Source organism: Panthera onca, chromosome C1 (assembly GCF_046562875.1).
Source record: "Panthera onca isolate mPanOnc1 chromosome C1, mPanOnc1 haplotype 2, whole genome shotgun sequence".
Taxonomy (NCBI): domain Eukaryota; kingdom Metazoa; phylum Chordata; class Mammalia; order Carnivora; family Felidae; genus Panthera; species Panthera onca.
In genome coordinates this window covers 18,811,584-18,831,966 of record NC_138346.1, presented here as the reverse complement: position 1 = coordinate 18,831,966, position 20,383 = coordinate 18,811,584, and the positions used below count along the sequence as shown (strand labels likewise).

Genomic DNA, 20,383 nt, shown 5'->3' with positions numbered 1-20,383 from the left:
CCAGTGTGACCACTCATGTGGCCTCTCTCTGCATTTCTCCCAGCTCCTTCCGCATCTCCATATGGGACACACAGAAGCCCTAGAGAAAAAGGAGCCATCATCAAGAATAATCCCCAAACGAAGCTATCTGGATTTGCCTCAGCCCTCAAAAGAAGCCAGTCAAGGTCTACCCCCTGGCGTGGATAGACTGAGACCCTACACCAAGATGGGGAATCTCAGAATAGTTGGAAGGGCCTTTTCTGCTTTCTTCATGATCCCAGAGGATTCCAGTCCAGTTTCTAGGTAAAGGCCATACTCCCTGAGAACAAGCAGAAAGGCACTAAGGATGGGCACCCTTACACCTGGCTAGAGGAAGGAATGGGTCAGCTAGTTCCAGTCCCTATTTGCAATAAAACAAAGGAGTCTGATTGGTAGATACATGAAGGACTTTCTTCCCTTGCTCTGGGGTACCCTCTCCCTTGTTGATTTAGTTCAGGCAACTTGGAGGAGGGACAGGAAGGGCCAGGGCAAACATGTCACAGCCTGCAGTGAATAGGGCCAACAGAAAGGAGAGGCAAAGAAGAGAGCTGAGAGGAGAGGAAAAGAGAGGAGGCCTCCTTTCCCATCCCACAACCTGGGCTCCATCCAACACAAAGTTAATTCCTAACCTCGGCTCACCACCCTGCCCACTGCTTGCATGATTTATCCCCCTATCTGCCTGCATCGCCTTTACAAGCCTCCTAGCCCTGCATACCATTATAAAAGCTGTCTGTGCTGCTGGCTCGACCTGGCCTGGCCCGGGCTCCTGCCACAGTAACCCTTCCCCACCCCTGCATTTTACAAGCCTTCCGCCATCATGGAAATCTGAAATCCCACGAAAGAACAGTAAACATCGTAGGGAAAAGAAAATACCTAGCCAGGCCACTCTGGACAGCAGAGTCACAAACGGACTGAGGTCTCTGAGCCAGGGATGAAGGTGTCTAGGCAACAACAGGGAGCTGCCTTCTTGCCCGAGCTCAGCTGGGTAATAACAAAGAGACGCACGCTGCACAGATGTGCCAGTCCTTTATGGGGCACAGCCAAGCATCCGGTGCCCTGGGAATTCCCAGGCTCAAAGAAGCAGCCAAAACGTCAGGGAGACTCACAAGTAAACACAGGTGTCAGGTTTAGAGACCATGTGGAAATGTGAACGTTTTAAATAACGGAAAGAGACTAAACATTATTCAGACCACAAATTAAGTCAGAATCAGCTTTGTCACCTTCTTATGGGCTCTTTAGGGAGGTAGCACGGTGTCGTGGAAAGAGCAGGGGCTGTGGGTTTAGCTCAATGGCTTTGAAGCCTGGCTTCATCGTTTGCTGATTAGCTCCATGACTCTGGGCAACTTACATCCTCTGGATCTCAGGCTTGCTCTCCATCCCAGGGGAAAATACCAACTCCTAAAAATGTTGTGAACAATAAGAACAAGATTTACAGCCGGAGGGCCTGGGCTGGCACTCAACAGGTATTAAAAAATTATTGCTGCTATTGATTACTTGGGATATTAGACATCCCCAAATTGGTGGTGGGGGGGTGCTGTCTATTGCTTCCCTATGCAAATTTTAGCTCACTTAACAGGTTTCTCCTTTATTCTATGCAAACTTTCCCTTTCTAGACCAGATTTCACCTTTTTCTCTCCTGGCCAGAGAATGAGCCAAAAGGAGTCCCGGGGGCAGGGGGGCGAGTATTCTTTCCTACCCACTGTCTTAGGTACACTTGTCCCCTCGCCACTTTCAACCATTCAATCCAGTTCTGCTCCTGACCCTCCTCATTAGGCCCCCATTGGCTCCTCCAGCCTCAGTTTATAAAGGCTCTTCTTTCTCTTCATTTGCCTCAAGAGAACCAGCCAGCAGCACCCACTGGGTTCCATTCTTTTTGAGAAATGCCTGCATGCCCTCTGACAGCCAGAAGTCAGGGTTCATACCTTCCCCGCCTAGCTTAGTGGAGAAACGGACACTAAAGAATTCTCCACGAGTCTCTGGAGTTCCAAAATGCTCTGCCAACGAGGCTGAGTGCTCCCCAGAGCTCTGTTATTCACTTGGGGGTAGGTAGTGGGAGATGGAGGGGGAGGGACGGGGGAGGGCAGGAAGAGAAGAGAGCCTTGATTCAGGGGCCAGACTGAGTCCGCCACAGGCCAGGCTCCGCTGAGGTTTCTCGGGTGAAACACGCCTCTGTGATGGCTGTGCCTGTGAAGCGGATGGAAATGCCCATAAAGCCGTATCAAACCCTGTGCAGAGAAGGACAGGGATATATATAGAACCAGGAACCAAAGGGGCCACAGGGGATTCAGGCGGACAGCTCCGCCCAGCCCTTAAACCCGCCCTAGGGAAGGGGGGAGGCCCAAGGAACAAGCTCAAGGAATGAAGGTTGGAGACAGCCCGGCGGGTTTACGAAGGGAGTGGGGAAATTGGGGGCGTCAGGGACAATACTGGAAGAGAGCTAATGGCTCCGCGGTGGTGGGAATCAGTCAGGGTTGAGGGAGCTGTGCCTGCCCAGCGCGGCTGCAAAAGAGCCTCTGAGTTCTAGTCCATCCTGACGTGACTTTTAACACTGCTTCGGTGTCCTGCAGTCTGGACAGTGCTCTGCTTCCTTCTCAGAACCAGAGAGCCTCTAATGGACTGGCTTGCCCTGTCCTCCTCCGCTCTCCCGGCCAGCACCTCTAGTTTAAATTCATCTAGGGGCCAGTGTTCTCCATTCCCTACTCCCTGATCCCTACTTCCAGCACCACCCCCCACAGAGAAACTTGGGAAGGGGGGGACGTGAGAAAAAGAAATCTACCCGTAAGGAGAGTGTCCTGAAACAAGAAAAGTATCTCAAGATAGACAACTGTCAAAATTTAGAAACAAATTCACAGAGAGGAAAAAGAGGCTGACAGTATGAGGCAAGAGCCTCAGAAACCATTGCACCTGGCAGAATCAGGCCCCAAAGGAGACACAGTGACAGAGACAGAAAGTGAACGGGCTCTTCTTCCACTCTGATCTGCTGGGACCTCTCCACCCCCACCCCAAACAATCTTCTTGCCAAAGAAGAACACTGTAGGTACAGATCCTGGATGATAAGGAACTGGCAGGCACCGAGCCCACAAAGATCTCTTACCTGAGCAACAGGGCCAAGATAGCCAGTCTCCCTCTCTGCCCCTAGTTCAAAAGAGAATCCTCTCCACCTGGAGTCTTTTCCCAAGCCAGCACAAGTATGACAATGTTTTGGCGCCACCTGCTGTCCTTTCCTGACAGTTGAGTAGAATAGATCCTAAAACCAGATGAACTTCAAATTTACCTTTAATTCATCATAAGCCTAAAAGGAATGGAACCCAAGAGAAGAGAAACCATAACTCCCACCAAAGGGACTATTCCAATGTAGCACAATGGACAGATCCAGTGTTCCACCCTTCCCAGGCTTCCTGGGACTGATGTCTTGAGAATCCAATTAGCCAAACCCCTGTCCCTGGTTTCTGGTTCCAGTCTTAACAGCCATTAGTCTGTGAAGTTCATTCTCCAAGCATCTTGCTGGCTTGAGAGCCATGAATATTTAAGAAAGCTTTTCTCTATTTAATAGATTCCCTATATTTCCCCCCTATATTTTAAAATTATTTCTATATTGGGGTACCTGCATGGCTCAGTTGGTTGAGCGTCAGACTTGGGCTCAGGTCATGATCTCACAGCCCCGCGTCAGGCTCTGTGCTGACAGCTCGGAGCCTAGAGCCCGCTTTGGATTCCGTGTCTCCCTCTCACTCTGCCCCTTCCCTGCTATGGCTGTCTCTCTGTCTCTCTCAAAAATAAATATTAAAAACAAACAAACAAACAAACAAACTTAAAAAAATTATTTCTATATCACCCTGTTTTGGTTTTTCTTGGTTTTAGGTAGAAATTCTAATTTTGCACCAAAATGACATGATCCTTTGTCATCAAGCAGTAGAATGAAAACATTGTCACCCAACAGCAAGGGCTTAGACATTTTACACTGCTCTCCCATTCCTGTGGTCCTTAATATGGTCTGGGCAAACATTCTAATAAGCAAAACGCTCATTGAGAAGTCAGCTCATCTCACAAATATAAACATTTGTTCATCCATTTAACAAATATTTCTGTAGCACCTCCCATGAACCAGGAGCAAATTGGAGGTAGAGGGTGAATAAGACAAGGTTCCTATTCTCACACAGCCTCCACCCCAGCATCATCTGCCTGATTCGTGAAGGTAGTCTAGCAATTTCTCACCCATCTTAAAGAATACCTGTGTGAACAGCAATGATCAAGACAAAAAAACACGAACAGGCTTTGTAAAGAAACAGAAGGAAGAAATGTAAGAGGACAGAAGAGGAAAGATGTACAGAGGAAGTAACAACTGAGTGTGGAAAATAACAGGTTTTTTTTAATTTAATTTTTTTCATTTTATTTATTTGAGAGAGGGAGAGAGAGAGAGAGAGAGAGAGAGCGAGCAAGCATGGGGGAGGGGCAGAGAGAGAGATAGAGAGAGAATCCTAAGTGGGCTCCACACTGACAGCACAGAGCCCAATGTGGGGCTCAATATCACGACCCTGAGCCGAAATTAATAGTCAGATGCTCAACTGACCAAGCCACCCAGGGACCCTGAAAAAGAACTGTTAATATACTACACCTGTTGTGAGGGAAAGACACAAAGAATTCTAGGAAGGGAGTTTCCAAGTTTCCCTGGTAACATTCAAGTAAAAAATATATATATATATTTTTTTCTCTCTCTCTACTTCAACTATATCCTTATCACTATAATTCAAGTTCATCCTTTCTTGCAGTATCTTAAATGAAATGTGGAAAAGTTCTTTACCATCGTACATGTACCAATATTCATATTTAAACGAATGAGCTACCAACCTACTTTCTGAATTAAATAATCCCATTTTCCTTGGATACTTTTTTGAAAATTCTGTTATACCCCTTTTGTTATTGTCCTGATTTTCCTATGGCACCAAGGCCCCATGTATCTTTCAAACATGACACAAAAATCCTAAGAAGCCAACTACTGCTAAATACAACGGGAGGGTGATGTGGCCTCTCATGCTCTTCTTTTAATTATACAATCTGGAATTATGTTCATCTTTTAAAATAGCCAAACTTGCCAAAGACTATATCACAGTTGGGAGCTCTTACTAGTTACATTTTTCAGAAGAAAAAAAAAAAAGAAAAAAGGTTAAAGTGTCCATCTAGGAAGTAGAAGGATACTTTATGGGAAAGAAGTTCTATTAAATAAGATATCAGAATAGCTAAAGCATCTGATAAAAGGATACAAAGGCAAGGTTGGTAAGCAGGAAGCCCCGGAGGGGCGTGTAAAGTAGCTTTATGCCTTACTGAAGGTTATTAAGAGTCACAGAAAATTCTCCTTTACTTCCCTTAGATTTGCCCTCTTTCAACAGCTCCCTGGGAATCCTTCACTGCCTTCCCCACAGAGAAGGACTTCCTCATCCACCCCCACCTAAGTACCTGGTGTACATCTCTATTTAGCATGGCATTCTCACCTGGGATTAGAGGTATATACACACCTGTGTCCCCTTCTCTTCCATATGCTTCTTGGGGCAGGAATCATGTCAGGTATCACTGAAAACTTAGCAGTGCTAGCTTCCTACTCCCCACAGTGCCTCATACAAGAACCCAAACCCACTGGTATTCAATAAACACTGGATAAGGATGATAACATTAACAGCCATCCAGCCCAACTCCACTAAGTTGTCAGACCAGTTTAGGATATTGGCATGAAAACTCCTTTTTCTCTTGGCCCAGACATTTACTCTTAAGGTTTGTCTCCTCCTCAAGAGACTTCAGGAAATAGGGTTAGTTTTAAAGTTCTAGAAACTCTAATTATTCCTGTTTTCTCCGAGCTAAGGGCCTAAAGGAAGACTGTAGATACCTCATGAATATTAATGAGCCTCTGCGGTCACATGAATATTAACAACACCCTGTGGCTTTCGGGAACAGCAGCCCGGCTAGAAGGCCTAATATTAACCTTGGCTAGGCCCAAAATGTGGGAAGAGCATATACCCATAGGTCTCCATGGGGAGTAAAGAGTGCATGGCAGAGCCTAGTTTGGGGGTTGGCCCCTAGGCAAACACTGGGCACAGAGGCAGTGAAGAAAGGACTAAACATTGTGCCCCCTGTCCCTGGCACCGAGGGCTCTTGTAGCTGCTACCTGGGCAGAAATCCCCACTTCTCAAGCTTTGCAGAAGAAAGGATGCCGAAACTACATCCTACAGGGGGGTAAGGGAAGGTTCAAAATCAGTTCTCAGTGGACAAAAACCAGAATCAAATAATAAGACTCAATCAGACAATAAAATACACAGTTAACAGATCACATGTTGACAGTAATGAAAGAACTACGGAGTGTAGCGTTTCCAGCCCCACACCTCCCATGAGGCTAGCAGACACAGAGACCAGTGACTCGGGTTTAAGAGGAGAGGTGTCCTAAGGTTGAAGCAGCAAGAGATGGGAGGGATCAGGTTCTTTTAGCACTTACATATTCTGGAACCAAGAGACATCAGAAAGAATGATGGGTGTTATGAAAAGTAAATATGGGGCGCCTGGTGGCTCACTTGGTTAAGCGTCTGACTTCGGCTCACATCATGGGTGACATCATGGGTTCGAGCCCTGTATTGGGCTCTGTGCTGACAGCTCAGAGCCTGGAGTCTGCTTCAGATTCTGTGTCTCCCTCTCATGCTCTCTCAAAAATAAATAAATATTTAAAAAAAAAAAAAAAAAGTAAATAAGGGCACCTGGGTGGCTCAGTCACTTAAGCATCCAACTCTTGGTTTCAGCTCAGGTCATGATCTCAGTTTATGGGTTGGAGCCCTGCGTCGGGCTCTGCAGCTGTCAGCTCAGAGCCTGCTTAGGATTCTCTCTCTCTCTCTCTCTCTCTCTCTCTCTCTCTGCCCCTCCCCCACTTGCATTGTCTCTCTCAAAATAATAAACTTAAAAAAAAAATGTAAATAAAAAAAAAGTACTGTGAACCAGAGCAGACCAAAGAAACCCATGCACCCTTGGCCCCGAGTCTCAGTTCAAAACCTACTTCTATGGATGGGCACATGACAACGCTATTAAAAGGAAAGGCAAGTTGAGGTGCCTGGGTGGCTCAGTCAGTTAAGTGTCCAGCTCTTGATCTCAGCTCAGGTCTTGATCTTAGGGTTGTGAGTTCAAACCCTACACTGGGCTCCATGCTGGGCATGGAGCCTATGTAATAAAAATTAAATTAAATTAAAAATAAAAGGATGGAGCGCCTGGGTGGCTCAGTTGGTTGAGCATCCGACTTCGGCTCAGGTCATGATCTCGTGGTTCATGAGTTCGAGCCCTGCGTCGGGCTCTGTGCTGACAGCTCGAAGCCTGGAGCCTGCTTCGGATTCCGTGTCTCCCTCTCTCTCTGCCCCTTGCCTGCTCATGCTCTGTCTCTATGTCTCAAAAATAAACATTTAAAAAAAATTTTTAATAAAAAAATAATAATAAATAACTAAAAGGAAAGGCAGGCTGAGTGGCCTCGTGCGGCGACTGGAATCAATGCTAATAATAAGACCCCTGCTGAACTCACACACCAAGATACAGCTGAAAACTAGAAAAGCACCTCTTTACTCCTCTGGCCTAATCCTACCCAAAGGCCTTGACCCCTTACTTCTGTCTGAAAAGCTGTCCCCAGCCCCCTCTGCATACACTCAAGAGGAACAGAGAGGCCTGTGGGCCTAGCCCAAGCCGAGGCGGTGAGAGGCCACACCTAGGAAGAGGGTGGGGGCCGCTCACGGGAGCTGTGTTCTGTCACACAATTACCATATTATGTAGCTCTAATAAAAAGAAATACTTGAAGTTTTACTAGTGCCATATAATAAAGTATTTATAGAATCCGGGGGGTGGGGGTAGGCAGAGGTAGAGACCGGGAGGGAAAAGGAGGAATCAGAATTGTTAGCAGGAGCCCTGGCGAAGATAACTCCCGGGACTTATCACACAGGTAAACTTCAAAGCCGTCAGCCTGGGACATCAGGCTCGCGCTCACTAACCTAGATCAAGGTGGCTGACTGCTCACCCCCTCTCCGTAACAAACAGTCTGTCTCTGACTTCTTCCCGCTTGACAAAGAAAGAAATGAAGAGCTGGGGAGAAAAGAAGGCAGAACGAGGAAGGCAGAACTGTGTGGCGCCTAGGCCCGAAAAGGCTGGGGACCAGAGCAAAGGGGACACAGTTGAAAGAATGAATGGCACGTGAGCGCTAAAAGGTTCCATTCTGAGGCTAAACTTCTCCATCTCACCATCCTACATACCTGAGAGTTTTGAAAGTTGCCCAAATCGGGTTTTCCATCATTGCGCTAGCCCCTTCCACACACCTTTCACCCCACTTCCAACCATGCTCTCCACTCGCCACCACCACGAGAGAAGTTCAGGCCACACCTACCGTGACCACACAGCGCGTACCCGCAGCTTCCCACACCTCCCCTCCGCACACATGGGCCCTGCAGCCACAGTGTCACACACACACACACACACAACACGCTCACCACAACACGCTCTTCCCCGAGGGTGCTCACTGGCTGCCTGGATTTCCTGGGGATCTTCCCAACCTCAGACACATCCTAGATAAAAACATTTTCTGAGTCTACAACCCTCTTTAACATTTCAAAATTTTCTATTACCCAGAAAATTCTCCCCAAAGAGAGAGAGCAATGAGGGCTGTGGCATTATTACAGAGGAGACTATAAACAGAACAAATATAGAGCTGCTTTATTACAAGGCAGTGTGGGGCTGGTGGCTGGCTGATTACAGGGACACTCCCCAGAGCTCTCTGCAGTCCCAGACCTCAATAAAGGCCAGACTAGAGCTGCGTTCAAACTGAGGGGGCAACTGGATCCAGGGGCCCCCTAGAATCTCTTCAGATTCCAGTCCAGGATATGATACCTGCCTCGAAGATAAGAAGAAAGCAGACACAATCTAAGAACAACCATGCTTGCTTGGCAAAGAGCCACCAGGCCATCTTCTCAAAGGCAAATACAATTAGAAGTACGGTTAGAGTTTCTTGAACTCAAAAGATTTCAAGCTTTAGATTAAAAAAAAAAAACCAACTACAGAAATCTAGAACAAATTGATAGATTAAAATCCACGCACGTCAGGGATAGTGAAGATCGAGGAGGAAAAATGGGTTAGAAGACAGAAGGAGAAGCAGCGCGGCAGTCTGAGTGACTAAAGCAACTCGTATTACGCCTAAAATCATAGAAGGAAAGAGTGGGAAATCCACAAGTCCTCTCTTCTGGGCTCTGGGCACACGGCGTCCCTTCCTGGGTGACTCACTGCGGGATCACCTTCACCCCCTGCTTCATGTGGTAAGGGCCTCTTTATAAGGAGACACACGGCGAGCCTTCTCCTCCTCCATCCCTGCGAGCCAGGGGAGTTGCGTCACTGACCTCCACACACACTCACTCCCTCCTCTTTCCAGCCGGCCACCACACAAGGGATCTTGTCTTGTGGTCCCTGCGATCCTTTCATCTGGGCTCCAAACCCACTGTCACCTTGGCCCTGAATCACTCCCCAGGAGACACTGGGAAAACACTGACGGACAAAGAGCGTCTGGGTCCCGCGTGGCTCGATTTTACTGATCCCTGCTGGTGAGAGAAGCCAGGCCACGCTCTTCCCTGCCCGAAGGCCGGGGCTCAGGAGTAACTTTGAATCTGGCCTTGTGGCCAGCTCTGCCTACAGACTAGGTTTCCGTTGATCTGGGTGATACCAATTCCTTCCAGCTCCCAATAGCTAAAGAATAAAAAGGGCTGAGAGGCAGCCTTAAACACTCTAGCTCATCTACTTTACTTGTTCAGTGGCTGAGAAACTGGTGGAGATGGAAGAGGGCCAGCAAGTGTCCCCCCGAGCCCCTCAGTTCTGTCCTCATCCCACTTGGCTGTCCTGTTCTCAGGGCAGCCCCAAAGAAAACATGCTGGCAGCCGAAAATGTCAGTGTTTCTCAGATCCTTCTCCAAGATTGAGGATTCCCCTCCAACTGTGTGTGTCTCAGCTCATTTTCATGTCTCATGGTGTTGACATTTTTCCTCGACCTCCTATGTGATGATAATCTAATTTGGTGCTCAGCCATTTTTCGAGAATTTCAGACCTACGTTTCAATGGGAAGATTTAAGAAGAGTTACAGGAATGCTTTTTTTATTCTCTGGGTATCCTCCCTTCTCAAATATATTTCATTAGAACAGAGCCTCTGAGACAGGGTGAGAAACCAGGGGAGAAGGGGACAGGGGGTGGGAAGCTCTGTGCTAGAAAGTTGCAAGACGAGGTTCTGGTTTCGACTGCAATTACCTGTGGGACTCAGGGCCACATAATTTCTCCAAATGAAGCCATCGTATCTCCTCATCCTGAAGTGGCCCTTGTGGGGTTAAAAACATTTATGTGCATTTGTTTCTTCTTTTTATGTGAGTAGGTGATCAATAGATTTGTGTTGAATTTTATTCAGCAAAGCCTGCTCATTTCACCTGCTAGTTACAAGTGAATCAAATTAGGGGCACCTGGGTGGCTCAGTCAGTTGAGCCTCCAACTTTGGCTCAGGTCATGATCTCACGGTTTGTGAGTCCAGGCCTCGCACTGGGCTCTCTGCTGTCAGTGCAGAGCCTGCTTCAGATCCTCTATCCCTTGCTCTCTCTGCCCCTCCCACACTCACACTTTCTCTCTCAAAGATAAATAAAAACATGACTTAAAAAGAAAAGTAAGTGAATCAAATTAAATAATAAAGGCAAAATTTCTCTGAGTACCTACAATGCATCAGACAAGTTAAACAAGGCAGATCATACCCCTGCCCTTGGGGAACTTACCATCGGGGGCGGGGAGCCAGAAAAAAATAGCAATTACAATGCAGTGTGATAGGGCCTATGATACAGGCTTTCTAAAGAAAGGCAACTAAACTGAACTCAGAGGGCCAAGGAAAATTCCCTCAAGGAAGTGACATCTTCACTGAAATCCAAACAATGAACAGGAGTTATCCAGGTGAAAAGGTCTGTGGTGGCAGGGATTTTCCAGGGAGAACAACGCATGCCAAAGTCTAAGAGATAAGAGAGAAAATAATGGGCTCTGGGAGCTGACAGCAGGTCACTGTGCCTGAAGTGTAGATTTGGGATGGAAGGTAGAAGTGTGGGTGGGGAGTGTAAGTGTGGCCTAGCAGGAGAGTAGGAGAAGAAGCTGGGGAGGTAAACAGAGGCCAGATCATAAAGGGCCTTAATGGTTTTATTAAGGAGTTTGGACTTTATCCTAAGGTCAATAGGGAGCCACTGAGGAGTTTTAAGCAGGGACATGTGACCAGATTTAATCAGGAGCTTCCATCTGGTTTCTCTTCCTGATTGCAGATCCCTAGGGTTAGTGGGGTGTTAAAAAGAGAAAAGACACAGAGGTGAGTCTGGGCCGACTTCTCTCTTCCTTCTTCCCTTAACAAGGGTGGAACCCAGCAGGTTCCCACTCCCTCCCTCATGGAACTCTCCAGTCCTTTAAATTCCTGGCTTACTTTCCAGTCTTCTCTCTCAGTGCCCTATTCCTCTTTCTCTGGCAAAGACAAACCTTTCACTGTGTGGCCAGTCCCCTCTACCCAGCCGTCCTGCAGACCTGGGCTGTGAACCCCCACCCTCCAACTAGGGATGTTAAGTAACCCTGCCAGTAAGCCACAGTTCTAATCCAAGGCCCAGTTCTTATCTCTTACTTGAATTCCACCAACTCTGCCAATATTTACTTTTCTCCTCAATCCTAGATCTCTCAACCTCTGGAAACAATTTGGTGGCCTCCTAACAGAAGACAAAGATAATGCTGACCAAACACATGATCGATCTGTATAAGAAAGACCTCATATCTAGATGAAAATGACAGACTAGTAAATGAACCCTATGAAAAACATCCCCCTCCTTTTCTTTCTTTACCTTGGTAAGTCATCGAAAGCTACTCTTTTAAGATTCATCAAGACCATTAACTTTACCTCTTGGCCTTACCATTTAGCATTAGAATCACAGAACCTTGGCACCGGGAAAAGAAACCTTTAATCAGCTAAGTTCAAGCTTCCAGCTCAGTACCAGAGCTCTTTGGCATGACCTGGCAACTGAGATCAGATTGCTTCTTACTGCTGAAATTTCCTTAAGAATTTCTTTTTCTATCCATCCCCTACTGAACCCCTACTGAACATAAGGGTAGGACCTCTATGACCAATAGGAAATAGCTCAAACTCACTAGGTCTTACAGTTTTAGGACAATGCTATTCAAAGTGTGATCAGCAAACTGGTGCTGGCCCATGAACTCCTTGTAACTAGCCCATGATGGGGTAAGAATAGAAATCAAGTATAAGCATTTAAAAATTTTCATAGCCATCTGACATTGCCATGATATCCACACACTAGTTCAGAGGACTCATCTCAATGAACAGGGTATAAAATGGTTTGAGTACTGTTGAACTTATCATCACATGGGACACATGCTGCATTTTAGCTACGCACAGTAAGACCATGGGTCAGATCACTTTGAAAAGCACTGTTCTAGAAGGTTCCATGGGAAGAGAAGAGGATAGGTCTGGGGACAGGAGGGCTAACTCTTCCTTTTCTCAAACCCTTTCTGGGTACAATAGGGAGTGAATCTGCTGCCTGGGATGAGGAACAGGAAGCTGCTCCCACTAAGCCACTGGCTGCATGGGGTGAAGAGGAGGGCAGGAGTTGGTGGCCAGGTTATCAGGCAATAACAAACTCAGCATCCAAGCACGCGACTTCCAGCAATGCAAGGAGTTTCCTTTGTTTGGGGAAAACAAGAGCCGCAAGAAGCCTCTCCTTGACACGTTCTTGCCTGGCTTCGGGAGGAGCCCAACCACCCCTCACACACAAACAGGACAGTCCTGGCCAATGACAGACAAGCCAGTACCCTGACCACAACCCCTGTTTGCTTTTCCTTTTCCACCACTTCCTCAGTTGGAGGGCCACTGTGGGGCCATAGGTAGCTGCCAGCCTAGGTCACCATTCAAGAACTTCACCCCCAATGACCCAGTATCTACGCCATGCAAGTCTTCTGATGCTCTTTCCACAGCTTACTTTCTCTCCCCAGTATGGTGCTTTTGGTCTGAGGCCACAGGCTCCTGGCCCCTTCCCTAGAGTTAACAGATAAAGCTAGGAAGAGCACTGTTCTCACACAGACCAGGGTGTGCTCTAATGAACTGTGCTGTCTTAACTCCAAAACTGAGAAGATCAGCATCAACTCAAGTGCCCCAAAAGAACAATATTTGAGGTTTGAACAGAATATTCTAAACACATTCTAAACAGAATATGTTACCTGAACAGAGTTGAGTTACGTTAGATCCTCAGCTTCAAGAACCCAGTTATCACCAAGACTAAGATATATATAAAACAATGTACCTCTTTGTGAGGCAGAATGTTGTCAAAAGTAAATGTCTAAGTAGCTAGCTAGGGAGCTTAGGACCAAAGACCAAAAAATCCAACAACACTTGGGAGCCAGCTCTTGGGGTTTTATAAACAGAGTAAGAGTGTCAACCTCTCAGATTCACACGAAAGTGCCTTCTAAGACTAAAGACTTCAGGGTATTTTCTCTGAGAGCTCTGAGAAGCAGGGCTAGTGAGTTCCACTTCTGACTTTACTGTGTTAAATCAAGAGCCTTCGCGACCAGAAACCTTCCTCCCTTTCCGATTAATCAAGAGAGCTTAGTCTTTACCCTAATGGCCCAAGAGCCCAGGTTTCTATGAAGACTCATTTGTCCAGAAAGGGGAGGGGTGTGGGGGCGGGACTCCCCCCACTCCAGGCCCCCTTCATGCCAGAGAAGGAGGAAACAGAATAAGCAAAATAAAATTCATAAAGCGAAGCAGTAATTATGGTGTGGTCAACAAGAGGCTGTCCTCAGGCCCATCATTATGTGGCTAAATTTAACGCCCTGCGCGGCCAGGGGAGCCGTGCGCCCCGGGCACCGTGTGTCCACACAGACGCCAGCTCTGCCACCTTCACCCGCTCGACAGCCGCCAGGGCTGCCAGAAAGCAGGTCACAATTTTTTTTTATAGTCTGTTTACCAAGATGCTGTTTTTACTGCCGAGGTTTCTCTCATTTTATCTCTTTTTCCCTTTTGCCCAAACAGACTGGCCTGTATTTTCTGTCCTGGTTTTTTTTTTTTTTTTTTTCTTTCTCCCTCTCTGAGTACTATTTTCAGAACTCTAATTTTATATGGTATGTCCCTTTTTTTTTCTTTTCTTTTTTCTTTTTTTTTTTTTTTTGGTAAATATTTGCCATGACTAAGCCAGGCACATCCAGTTTAAAAGACTCCGTCCCACAAAACATCGGGTCTTTAATGATATGCATCTCATTAGCTTGCCCCATGAAAGGGGGTATAGAAAAAAAAAAAAAAGCAACTTACAGACTCTCTCACTTTTTATATCTAGAGAGACCTATATTTATATACGAGGACAAGCGGCAAACTGACATTCTGAGCCCCGATACAAGATTGGTACAATGGTCACTTGATTCAGGCTTTGGAGGCCTGAGAAGCAGTTTCAGGTGAGACAGGTTACTGGTCTGAATATCACTGCTGGTTGATCCAAGAGGGTCTGACCAGTTCAGGGCCACTAGAACCAACCCTTGGACTGTGAAGAATTAGGACTCTCTAGACCCGGGGAACAAAACTCTGGGAAGTCCTCTGACACTAAATTTCCTCAAAACGGCTGTGAGAAAACAAAGAGAGCAAAAGGGCCAATCTTCCTCTGCACCACGGGCAGATGAAGTCAGAGAAAGTTTAAATTAGAGAGCTCTGAGAGAGTCCCCCTCCAAGGCAGAACTTCCACACTTTCACTCACCACCCAAAAGGGCTTCTCTAGCTGGGCAAAGCCCCGAAATGGATGGCACGTTTTCTGGAAGTACACGCTGAGTTTGATGAAAGGGGCGGCATGGCCGGGCCCACCTACTGCAATGACCAAGAGGGTCAGCGTCCAATAAGCACTACCTGAGGACTTAGCTGGGTGCTTTTAAACCCAGCGCGATCCTCTAAGATGGTTAGAGGAGCCCCAGGATTCAGCGTTTGCAGTAAGAAATGTTAGGGGAGGTAAACAGCCAGATACACAGATTGAGAGACCCTGAGAAGCTGTTGAAGCAGCATCTCATGGGAAGTCTATACTTTGTAGGGGTCACCAAAAGTCCAGAGTCCCCAACTTGGTTTTCATTAGTTCATTTAGGGATAATCAGATTCCAGAGGACTGACAAGTGCTAACTAAAATCATAGAACACTACTTTAGAAATTAAAATGCCAGTGTATTAGTTTATAAGGTGGGGGCTATACCATTCCAGTGACTGAACTATCTTCAGCTGATTTTTCCTGGGAAGCCAAATAAACACTGAGTGCTATTTGTCAAACACAGAAAAAAAGGCAGAAGACAGCAAATGACTTTATGGGAGACTTCGTATACACTGTGGAAAAAAACTAGACATTTGTCCCCATTCTATTTCACTGCTTTGGCACTGTGGTAGATAAATTAATAAATTGTTACTCCTTAGTTTCTCTTTTTTCAAATTCTATACAACTCTGCTCCTCTGCTAGAACATCTTCTCGGACCTCATGAATAAATTATATAAGTTTTTCTCTAATTGCTTACGAGAGCCCAGAGGTGTGCAAGACCAAGGGCTACAAGAAAGATGTGGAGGAAGAGAGGCGTACTCAGGCAGAGGACTCCAGCCACGGACCACTTTCCCATCTCTTACGTAAGCTAGGTCTCCATAATGCTCACAAATAGGTCTCAGTCCTGCCTACTGCCCACATAAAGTTCCAAGTGTCGCTGTGTAACACGTGGCAAGGCAATAGAATATGATGGAATAATACCGGACCTGAAGTTCAGAGCCATGGGTCCTGGTGCCAAAACCTACCCCTGCTGGTCTACAGGGGTAAAGTTGGTCTACAGGGGTAAAGATAAAGTTCTTTTATCTTTGCAGGCCCTAATTTCCCCAAAAGTAAAACAAAGAGATTTGATATATTCTTAGATCGATAAAGACCCTTCCAGCCCCCCAAATTCTATGGCTCTAATCTTCTCTGCACATACTAGAAACGCCATGATTTCCTTCGTTAAGTTACTAGCCTACGCCCTTGTTGAGACTTGTAACCTAGTCTCATAGGCAATATATTTACAAACAGTAGGGTAAATCATTTCTGTAGATAGCTAATCTCACCCATTTCATATCTCAAAGATCCTCCCCATTCCTAGCTTCACTCACACCAAATTGGAAGGGGTTCTGTGGAGTAAAAGATCCTAAGAGGACAGTGTACGGTTTCAGAGCTGCTCAAGCTTCAAGGATAAGAGTAACAGAAGCCAAAGTGTTTTTGAAGGATTCCCTCAAACCACCACACCTAGGGAGAGCCTCTCAGATTGTGTAACTGAATAAAATACCTAGTTGTGTCTTTCCTTCAGTAGCCATTCACCGCACGAAATCCCTACATTCTCTTAGCTCAAGATTTACCTCTCCGAAAGAGGTTAGAGTGGGAGAGAGCCAAAGCATAAGAGACTCTTAAAAACTGAGAACAAACTGAGGGTTGATGGGGGGTGGGAGGGAGGGGAGGGTGGGTGAGGGGCATTGAGGAGGGCACCTTTTGGGATGAGCACTGGGAGTTGTATGGAAACCAATTTGACAATAAATTTCATATATTGAAAAATAAATAAATAAAATATAAATAAATAAATAAATAAATAAATAAATAAATAAATAAATAAAAGATTTACCTCTCCGGAAATACCTCTTCCAAACTAGCTTGCTATGCAAATGAATCTGTTTCTTCTGTCTCTGAGGTGACATATATTTTAAGTATTTAGAATATCCTTTGTATATATGCAAATTCCAGTGGTCTGATCTCCCTCAAAAGTCCACCTTTCAAGGGCAGAAACCACGTTTTCACTTTTCTGCATGATTCCACAATGTTTAATATTTCCAATGGTGCTTAAAATGTACCATCTACATAGAGTTTAAACCTCTAAATATAAAAACAAATAGACTAGGGGCACCTGGGTCGCTCAGTTGGTTGAGTGTCTGACTCTTGATTTCAGCTCAGGTCATGATCCCGGGGTCATGGGATTGAACCCCTCATTGGGCTCTGCACTGAGTGTGGAGCCTACTTGAGGTTCTCTCTCTTTCCCTGTGCCCCACTCACACACACACACTCTCTCTCAAATAAAATTTTAAAAAATAGACTAAAGATTTCCCATACAAAATGAAAAAACTGTTTCTTGAGGTTTTTAACGGCAATCTCTCCCTTGACAATTCCTTTATGGGAGAAAGCAAAGATACCCATGAATCCTAACATCTTGCTCCCTACGCACTGGACTGCTCAACTGCTAACCTACAGGACTCAGTCTCTCACTTTTCAATGTGGCTCACTATCCAAAAGAAATATCACCCATGAGTAAAGGCTATAATAAGAGAACACTTTAGGCATAAGGCTAAAGGTAGGAAGCCGGGGTGCCTGGGTGGCTCAATCGGTTAAGCGTCCGACTTCGGCTCAGGTCATGATCTCATGGTTCGTGGGTTCAAGCAGCGTGTTGGGCTCTGTAGTGACAGCTCAGAGCCTGGAGCCTGCTTCGGATTCTGTGTCTCCCTCTCTCTCTGCCCCTCCCCTGCTCGTGTGCTCTCTCTCTCTCTCTCTCTCTCTCTCTCAGAAACAAAAAAACATTAAAAAAAAATTAAACTTAGGAAGCCAACACATCAGGAAAGTTTAAAGGTAAGTCATTTGATTCTTTTGTTTTTCCTCCACATTTCTATAACCGGAGACAACATTTACCCACGTGAGAGGATCTTCCAATGCCACGGCCTTTAAGCTATAACCACTCATCACTGTGTGCCTCCTATATACAAGGCACTACGGTGATGAGTGACACAGAAAAGACACAAAGTGACACAGGAGTTCAGAAGAGGGAAAGAATACAGCTGATACTTTCACTGCTGTCTGTTTCACTATTTTGGTCATTAACAGAAAAGTCATGGAACCATCTGATGCTAAAAGTCCTTGGGAAGGACTTTAAAATTCCTGAATGAACGGGCAACATCTCCTGGGGAAAGAGGATGGAAATAGGCCAAGATCAAGTCATCTGCTCAAAACATCACCTGCGCCTTCAGGCCATCCGCAAGTCTCAGAGGAAGGACTAATTCTCCCACTCTGCTCAACTCCACAGGTCCTTGCTTCCCTCTATCATTTTCCCTTTATCAGCTTACGTTGTTGCTGTTCCAGTGGCTCCTCCTTTGCTTTCAAATACACGTGCATCTTCTCACCTTCAGAAGGGGTTCTGCTAAGCCACAGCTAACTCAGCAGCCAGCTCTCAATTCCTTTTCATTGTGAAATGAAATAATGAGAGTTCTATACCCATTGTGTCCATTGCCTTATCAACTGATCCTTCTTTAGCTGCCTGCAATCTGCTGATATTGCCCAAGATCACAAATTGCCTAATGGACTTTCCTCTGGCGGGCGGGCGGGCAGGCAGGCAGGCAGGCACTCGTTCAGTTTGGTCTCTCTCCCGCAGACGGCGCTCTGGATCACCCTCTGGGGTGATGGGAAGAGCACGGGATTTGAGTAAAGACAAATATGAGAAAATCAGGTGAGTTGACTTGAAACAAATTACTTAGCCCTTGAGCCTCTGCTTCTTTCTCTTTCAAATGAAAATAATATCACCAACCTCATAGGTTTGTTTAAGGATTGTAAGTTAGATAAACCACCTGGCACTGTGTTTGGCACATGTACGTATGTACTTGATAACTGTCTGTTCCCCTTTCTGGGTTAATTAACTACTGTGTTCAGATTCTCCTCCTATCTGCTCGCACTTCCTTCACTGGCTCCTACTACTCCTTCCAACTATGACTCTTCTCCAAATCTCAATCATTGGACTTTTGTTCTTTTCTTCATGCTCTTCCCAGCAAAACAGGCATCCACTCTCATGACTTCAGGTATCTCTCCTCTGCAGCAGACTCCCAGACCTATTTCTATAGATCTTTTCAACCTAAGCTTCAAACCCACTTTGTCAGTGCTTTCCTGAGCATTACCACTTATAGGTCCTACAATCAATTTAAATCCAACACGTATGTGAAAAAGACTTTCATCTTATATTTTTTCATTAACTCTGATCATATATAAGTCATCATTTTTTATAGACTAAAGCACTGTTTAATGGCCATAATGTAATGAATGGACTTTGATGAAACCTTTCCTCTACTGGGGAAAGAGGAGAGAGACTCAGCTGTGTGAATCATTGCCAAATGTCCCAGAGGTATGAGAAGCTTAGAGTTTAGGCCTAAGAAGGCTGGATGTTTGCCAGAAATAAGATATCCATCATCACTGCCTCACAACTCAATTCTCAACTAAGTGGATTTCGCAGACTGGAAATAAGAATGAAACCAAATTAAGAGGCTAATGGTGGATTCAGTGGAGCTAAACAAACAAACAAAAACAGTTTTCATTTTAGAAGAGTTGGTAACGTCCTCTGAATGAAGTACGATACACAATCCCCCAGAGCAGTGTCTGTTCAACTGTGCTAGCCTATCTGGGTCTAGACACAGGGGGCATGCGCAATTCAGTTTTCCACAGACCCCTACAAATCTCTGTTGTCTTCTCTCCAGCCTGATACGCATATTTATGTTGCATGCCGGTCCCCTGTAGTCATCTGAGTTAGTAACACTTGATTATAAGGCTTTTGGATATGAGAATTTAGAGGCTGATGAAGTCGTTCACTATTAGGATTGCCACAATCAGAAATCTTCTCTTGGAAATGAGTGATTTTATTCCACTTGTATTTGTTATGTTGATTTCCTTTTTGCTTTCCCTCAGGTTTTTGATAAATTTTCTTTGGAAACTATCAACCCCTATAATGCTTTGTAAAAGGAAAATAAAGAAACAGGCCTTTTAATACATCCTTGGGCCCAAAAGAAAAGAGGTGGTGGCTGGTGGCAGCAGGGCTCAAGGGTGACTACGGGAACCACATTGGGAAAACCCCAGAGGAGGCAAAATTCCGAAGAAATGTAGCTGAGAAACGTATGCAGCCATTCCTTCCTCTCTGGAGATTTTCATTCCAGAGCTCAAATACTGGTGGATTTGTGTTTTAAATAAGGAAAACCATTCCTTTGTATGCCCAAGATTAGATTTAATTGAGCCCCACCCATGATTTTCCTAGTCTGTCAACAGTACCACTATTCTTGAGCTCACATAGGCATACCACGGACAGACTAATCTTCCCAAAGATCACTTTCCTATGTCAATTCTCCAGCCAAAACTTTCCACAGCTTCCCACTATCTACGACAGAAATGAGTAACTACAAGAAGGAAGTGCTCATCTCCTTCCTAGGAGATGTGCCGGTTTGAGAATCACTGCCTGTAATGATAGATGTTAATAACTGAACACAAACCG

General features: G+C 45.6%; 1 protein-coding gene across 5 annotated transcripts in view; it reads right to left on the bottom strand.

Moving 5' to 3' along the window:
• NHEJ1 (non-homologous end joining factor 1) overlaps positions 1–20,383 on the bottom strand; it is an 81,223-nt gene that overhangs the window by 40,973 nt on the left and 19,867 nt on the right. The window lies entirely within an intron of this gene.